Source organism: Quercus robur, chromosome 6, assembly GCF_932294415.1.
Source record: "Quercus robur chromosome 6, dhQueRobu3.1, whole genome shotgun sequence".
Lineage (NCBI taxonomy): Eukaryota > Viridiplantae > Streptophyta > Magnoliopsida > Fagales > Fagaceae > Quercus > Quercus robur.
Genome location: NC_065539.1, coordinates 20,692,096 through 20,700,030, shown reverse-complemented (window position 1 = coordinate 20,700,030; position 7,935 = coordinate 20,692,096). Strand labels below are relative to the sequence as shown.

Below are 7,935 nucleotides of genomic sequence, written 5' to 3'. Positions count from 1 at the left end.
CGGCTGTGTTTTTGCTTCTGCGTTTTCAGGTCTTTTTCATTATTATTGAGAAGCGCTCCATCACGTCTGTCAGTGGGTCCTACTACCTCCTGACCAACAAAATAAGTGGTGGATAGTGCTTTTCAGTGGGTCCCGTGCATTCTTCACGGGACCCACAAACCTCTTTGTTCACACAAACATTCATTAAAAATGGGTCCCATGACACCATTCATATATTTAAAAATTATTTTACTACCGTATTTTCAGTTTTTAGTAAAATAAGCAATATCTAAATACACACTTAGGTGTGAATTTTTTATTGGTGGTACACTCTTCATGGTAAATGCGTTATTTTGTTCACACACAGAAAACTTCATATATATATATATATATATATATATATATATAGGTTAGGGTTTGTGTCAGATCGCTTTAGTTTGAGTTTACTCACATTTGGGGTTAGATTTAGAGAAGTACATCCGGCTGCTCAACCTTCAACAGGGGGTGTACCATTTACTTTAATTTTTTTTTTCTCAACCTACAGCAGGGTGTAACTTTTATTTTAATTTCTTTCTTTTTCTCATTATTTTTTTTTTTTTGAAACTTTCTTTTTCTCAGTAAGGTGTAGTTTTTCTTCTTCTTGAATTATCCATGTCTACTTTATTTTGGAATTTGGATTTCCTTATCCAAACTTTGCATTCTGTCAAATCGACACGTAATCATAGATCTGGAACCATGAGGCTAGATCCACATGGATCAGGGTCTAATTATTGGATAGTATCTTGTAATCTCATGAATATGCATGGAAACACTTAAAAATATATATACAATAAGATACATAATATAATTTCTATATATATAATTTAAATACTATTAATAGTCATTTTTATATTTTGTTAACTCTTTAAAAAAATTTGTAAGGATATTATTAGATATAAAATGTAAATTGTCCATATATATATTTTTTTAAAAAAAATTATTGTGAAGCACCCTTTTTTTTTAGATTCATTTATTCTAGACTTTTTGGTTTTTGTACTTAATAACTCACTTGAATGAATATTTATGATGTAGTCCTACATTTGATTCTAAAATTAAGAAATAAAACTCTTTAAGAATAAATAATTTATGATACATGGCACAAAATTGGAACTCTAATTTGGAATTCTAATTTGAGTTTCTTTCAACTTCACCTATTATTATATATATAGATATATATATATATATGACTTATAAATTTGAATTTTTTTTTAGTTATATGATTATGTTTTTTACGATTTATTATATTGAATTCATCGTTTTCTACACTAAATTAATAAATTTGGCACAAAAATTTAAAAATTTAGATTAGATAGGACACATGGCACAAAATTAAACTCTAATTGAAATTCAATTTTTATACTAAATTAACTCACTTGACACAAAATTCTAAAATTTGGATTTGATGAGACATATGGCGCAAAATTAGACTCTAATTAAATTCCAATTTGAAACTTAATTGGATTTTCTCTCTGCTTTACCTATTATTATATATATAGATTATGCTAGATTTATACTTTTTTCTTTAATATTTTTTTTCAAATCGGCATATAATCTTAGATCTTGTACATTTATTTCTGTATGTTTAAACTTTTGGCAATCCATGTTGTAGGGGTAAAGTCCCAAGAACATACAATGGGTCTTGGGCCCATATAGAATTCGATCACATCCGAGGAGAAGGTGTGGATACCAAAAGGGCTCTCGGCCCAATTCTTATGGGCCCAAGCTTGTTTAAAAGGCGATCCAAGGAGAAATGTCTCCTCGGACGTGCCAAATATGGCTCAAACACGCCCTCTGCCAGCAATAAAGATTCACCCCAACGAGTGTTAGTAGCAAGGATGAATCCCACAAGGATGAATCCCACAAGCCCGTAAGATGGAAGAAAGTGCATGATGTCAATGGAGGGACTGCAGCTGCCACATTAAATGCATGGCGGCTACTTTTCTGGCCGCATTAATGTGGAAAGGACTTGCGAACAATGTTATCTTGGCTACTACAACTCACAGAAAGATGGGAGAGATGTCCGATGGGACGGGCACTAAAGTGAAGGTCCAGATGATCAACAAGTGTAAGGTTCTGATGACCTCAAAGGGGCTATATAAGAGAGGGGAGTCCCCATGAAGAGGGGGACCGAAAAAAGGAGGAACTTAGAACAGAAGAAGAAGAGAAAGACCATAACCTTTGAATAGAGACAGGGATACACCCTATACGTCTCCTTGGGCCGTATACCTAATGGACATGAAGGAGATTTTCTTATTTTTTTATTGTTGTATGGCCCAAAGTTAACTAGCACGCACTTCGTTAGGGCCTAGTTCTGTAACCCACTCTCTACAAATTCATTATCTAGGGCTCTTTGGGCTAGAACCCCATAACTGTTGGGCCCAGGCCCCGAATCGAGACCCTACAATTGGCGCTGTTTGTGGGAAGAACTCGAGCCTCGACAAGTGAAACCGTTAGAAATGGAAGGATCAGGTCCGTGCCAAACGAGACACGTAGACTCCCAACGGCAAGACAACTTCTTGAACCTCAAAAGGGAGAAAGATCAAGATAAGCAACGAGAGGATAGTGTAAACACCTCCCACACGAGCAGAAGTCGCTCAAGAGGGAAAGGTCTCACATCCCATAAGTGAAATGATCATAGGGCTCTTTGAGCCAGAACCCCATAATTGTTGGGCCCAGGCCCCGAATCGAGACCCTACACATGTAATTGTGTAATTACAATTTATGTTTAATTTGTTCAAATTGAGTTTTATTCTTAATTAACTTGTTTAAAATTGTTTATATCCACATCTTTGTTATAATAATTACAATTATGTTTGTTTGTTCAAATTGAGTTTTATTATTAATTAACTTGTTTCAAATTTTCGCTATGCGTTTTTATTTTTTATGTGATTATACAACCGAACCTAGCGCTGAGCCAATGTCGAGCAAAGCCTGTTTCGAAGAGTTCTCACTCTTTTTCAATCCTTTACTGAGGTAATCACTGAACACTCTAGTACATTTTTTTCTACATTTTATTATCTTTGCGAAAAGTACTTTTTTCTCACTCTTCTCCAATCCTTCTCTGAGAGGTAATCTTTTTCTTCACAGCAAGAAATCTGATCTTTTTCAACTTTTTTCAAGGGATCACTAAAATTTGTCCAAACAAACACTAATGAGTACCTTTGACAATAATTTGTACAAAAATTTTGGTTTTTCCTAAAAATTAGCATACTTTTTATCTAAAAACTAGATAGAAAAATTTTTGTTTACTCCATTTCAAATCCTAAATATTAGTTTTATAAACTCATTAACAATATTTAGTTTTATAAACTCGCTGACAATAGATAGAATTAGTGTGCGTTTGGATACCACTTATTTTGCTGAAAACTGAAAACAATAAAATAATAATAATAAATTACTATTCATGCTTGAAAGTACTGTTCATATGCCTGATTGCACTGTTTATGTCCCATGAATAATGCAATAGGCACTAGTTAAAAAATAAAAATAAAAGCTGAAAACGCCAGACGCGTAAAACACGGACGCAGACGCGGACGCACAAGGCAAACACACCCTTAAATTGAAATATTATATTAAACTTAAAATTAAAAAAAGAGTCTCATATGAGACTAGTTATTATTATACTTACAAACCCCTCCATTAGGAATTCTTCTTTAGAGGAAATTAATAAATTTTGTTACTCACTTCTTTCAAATAATATATATATATATATTTTTTTTTTTTTTTTCAAATAGTATTTTTTATTGACAAATTAACTAAAATTCAAAAATTTAGAAATTGCTAAGGTGCAATTTTAACAGAAATTATCGAAATGATTGAATTGAATAAAGTTGAAATTTAAAAAACTAAATTCCACGAAAGAAAGTTAATTTAAAGGACTAAATTGAATTTGACAAAATTAGAGGGTTTAATTTGTAACTTAACTTTTAAAAAAAAAAGTTGAAGTTACCCAACTATAACCTCGTGTGACGTGTCCAAGGAACTCACTCACTGAAATAAAAATGCCAAAGCCCGTGCTAATACTCAGTAGTCATTTACAAAAACAGACAAACTCACTCAAACAGAGAATATTCTGGTGAGCTACCGGCGAAGATCTGCTCAAACAAGGTCTGAATCATTTTCTAAACATTGCTTTTGTTGCTATTTGTTTTTCTGAATTATTTTCTAAACATTGCTTTTATTGCTATATGTTTTATTGATTAAATGTAGTAGTTAGGGTTTGGTTTTGGTGTGATTTAATTTGCTCGATTCATTTTTGGGAGATTTTGCTATGTTTGATTATACGATTTGATTTTGCCATGTTTAAGTAAGCTGAGGTGCCTTTAAACATATGAATGGGTGATTTTTCTCCTTCTTGTTTGATGTTGTTTGTTTGTTTGTTGCATTTCCTTGTGTTCACCATCATGAACGCCTTGTGTTTGCTTTCTTCAGTTTTACAGTTTGTTTAATAATATTCTTATTACCTATCTAAAAAAAAGAATGGGTAAATATGCTAGGTCTAGATAGTTTTTACCGTGGATTTTTGTCCCACCTTGGTCTTGTTGGAGTATGAATGGGTAAATATGCTAATGATTTGAAATAAATCAAATCATTAACCCTTTGTGCAGTGGCACCATCCTTTGAACTAATAGACAATATATTACTAAATTTTAATTTATTAACCCTTTTTATTATATGTTATGTATCTTTCTATTAAAGGTTATCATCAATTATTTTTTATTTTATAACTTACCAATCACACAAACATATACTCATGTACACTTCAGGTGCGTGAAGTGTTTTATTGTGATTTGGTTATATATTTGCATTTGGTTATAAAAGTTTTATTATGATTAACACGTGTTTATTTTGTTTTGTTTAGTATTTTGTAGGAGTTCTACAAACGTTTATCTTTTTGCATCTAGTAGAATGAGTGTTCTTCTACTGATGCGGCTTCAAGTGCGCTGTCCACTAGCTGTGCACCATCCAGCCATGGTACCTCTACCGGCTTTGCGCCGGCCACTACCTATAAGCTGTCTACTAAAGCCAGCAACCACATTGCTGCTACCTGGCCCTCTACCACCTATATACAGGATGGTAGCTGAACCGGTGGGTTTTGGTGGCGGTAACCCCCGTGTTGCGGAACCGGTGGGATCTGGTGGCGGATGGTACGCACCGATTTCTCAACATTGAAGATACCTATCTTATATGTTAAATGATTTGGATTTTCACAGTATCTTTACCTATTTTGTATTTAAATGGTTATTTTTAAAAAAATTTATATAAGCTAATGGTGAAAATGAGCTGGTATCATAAGCTAAAAAAAAAAAGAAAAAAAAAAAGAAAAGATAGTTGAAATTTTTTTCCTCACTGTTGATTTAAAGTTATCAGGTCTGATCGTGTGTCAAGTGTTATTATTTGTGAAATTTAAGGAAATAAGACTTTCACGATTACATGAAATCACATTATCATTTCTCTTATTGGTTGGCAATTTCTGCTCGACCCGCAGGTACTTGGCCCGATAAAAAAAGGGTCAAGTATGGGTTTAAAAAAAAAAAAACCCGAAGCGGGTTCAGGGGTTTTCCAAAACCTGGCCCGAACCCGGACCGGACCCGGTTACATATACAGTTACTAAAATACCCTCTCATATATATAGTTATAAACCCTAAAATTTTCTATTCCTCATTTCATTTCACCTCACAGCCTAGCACATCCGCCTCTCATCTCCAGCTTACAATCTCACTCACTCTGTCTCAGCTCTCTGACTCACTGTCTCACACGGCCGCCTCTCCCTCTTCATCTCTCAAGCACAGGCACAGCTCTCTACTCTCCCAACTTCGTTTCGTCCTCGCTGTCGCCGAACTCACACTGTCGGACAGCCCTCTACCCCTCTCATCTTCCTCACCCATGGCCTCACGGCCTCGCTCCACCTCGATCTCCATTTTTTTCTGGGTTCAGTTCGTCTCAATGTGAGTTTATGTTTGTGTTTGTGATTTTGAAAGGGAAAATCATAGATCTAAAATTTGTGTTTGGTTTGTGATTTTGAAAGAAAAATCATAGATCTGACATTTGTGTTTGGGATTTCTATATTTATGTTTGTGATCGTGTTTGGATTTGTGTTTGTGTTTGTGATTTTGGGCCGAAAAATTATAAATCGAAGTATGTGTTTCTGATTTTGGGCATTGCTGGGCATGAGGGGACGGGGCCCGCGTAGGCCCGACGGGGCAGGTCTGGGTATGAAAAAACCCGGCCCGAACCCAACCCGTTGCCATGCGATGCTCTTTCTCTTTTCTTGTGTGTCATGTATTTGTATTTTATTTGTTATGGCCTTATCGCGATCATGAGCTTTTTCTTAGTTCCTTTTTTCTTTTTACTTTAATTCCCTTACTGGTGGTGCTATATTACATGATATTATATATATTTTGAACGTTTAATTTATTTTTTGCTTTGTTTGGAATCCTGTATGCTATCCAAACTCAGAACTTTTGCATTTATTTTGAGCCTTTGTAAGAAAACGCTGGGGTGATTCCAAATGTTAGCTTTAGTTATTGATTAATTTTATTACATACATTTTTTGTGATGAATAATATTATTACGTACATTAGTGTAACCAAAAAGCTAATGCTTCTCTACATTTGTGTAACCAAAAAGGTAATGCTGTCTCTACATTAGTTATGCAGAAGATTAATTTGTTCAAAATTTACTGTTCACAAAACTTCTCTAGTACTTTGAGCAGCAAAGTTAAATTGATTGTTATAAGCATCCTTGTTATTATTTAGTTAGTGGATGAGGGACACGAGTTTACATGAATTTATCACCTTCATATATGATTTGAAAATGAAATGGAAATGCTTAAGCTGAGTAGATGATTGGTTTAGGCGGTATCCCTTCTCCCTCCTTTTGTGATTCTTTTGAGATCCTTTAATTTTCATATAATAAGTCCTTTTATATTGTTGTCTGCTTATGTTGTTCTCTTCATAAGAGGATAGAAATTGTAGTTTCTTTTTTTGATAAAATATTCAAGATGTATTTTTGATGCATAAAAATGTATTCATGATATACTGCAAAGAGATCAAGGACACACCTAACAAAAAAAGAGAGGAGAAAGGAGCAAGAAAAAGGTAATAATGCTGAAAAGTTAAAAACATGTATTCAAGAAAACTCTCTCACAATTACCTGCCAGAATTAGCTCTGACCGGACAATTTACAATAAGTAGAAATTTTTTATGGTTTACAGCAAACCATCAAAAGGAAAATGAGGTTCGTTGCTGGTCACGGTTATTCACCAGTTAAAAACAATAGAGAAAAAAAAATACAAATCAATGGGTACAATTGCTGATATTGACGTAGATACTCTATTTTGAAGGAATAAAAAATATGAAAATATTTTAGAGAAGACCCTAAAATTTAGATACAAATCTTTAAAGTACGTATTCACCCATAGATGTACTTTGAAGATTTGTATCTAAATTTTAGGGTCTTCTCTAAAATATTTTCATATTTTTTATTCCTTCAAAATAGAGTATCTACGTCAATATCAGCAATTGTACCCATTGATTTGTATTTTTTTTTTTCTCTATTGTTTTTAACTTCTAAGATGCTTGGTGAATAATCCTGACCAGCAACCAACCTCATTTTCCTTTTGATGGTTTGCTGTAAACCATAAGAAATTTCTACTTATTGTAAATTATCCGGTCAGAGCTAATTCTAGCGGGTAATTGTGAGAGAGTTTTCTTGCTCCTTTCACCTCTTTTTTTTTGTTAGGTGTGTCCTTGACTGTGAAGCACGGACGCGGCACCAGAGGTGCCGCACCCGCGTCCGTCGCGGCGGGACGCAGCGACGCGTGAGGGACGCCGCTACCCGCGCATCCGGCCGCATCCCACTGCGTCATGCCACGAGGCTTTTGTTTTTTTTAAGCCGACTCGCACCAACGCGGCT

At 34.5% G+C, this 7,935-nt stretch overlaps 1 long non-coding RNA gene across 1 annotated transcript; it reads left to right on the top strand.

Moving 5' to 3' along the window:
- Window positions 1-4,006: 4,006 nt before the first annotated feature.
- Window positions 4,007-6,352, top strand: LOC126733202 (uncharacterized). The gene is made up of 2 exons (XR_007659641.1): window positions 4,007-4,125; window positions 4,880-6,352. It is a non-coding gene; the product is annotated as an uncharacterized LOC126733202 (long non-coding RNA).
- The last annotated feature ends 1,583 nt before the right edge of the window (window positions 6,353-7,935 follow it).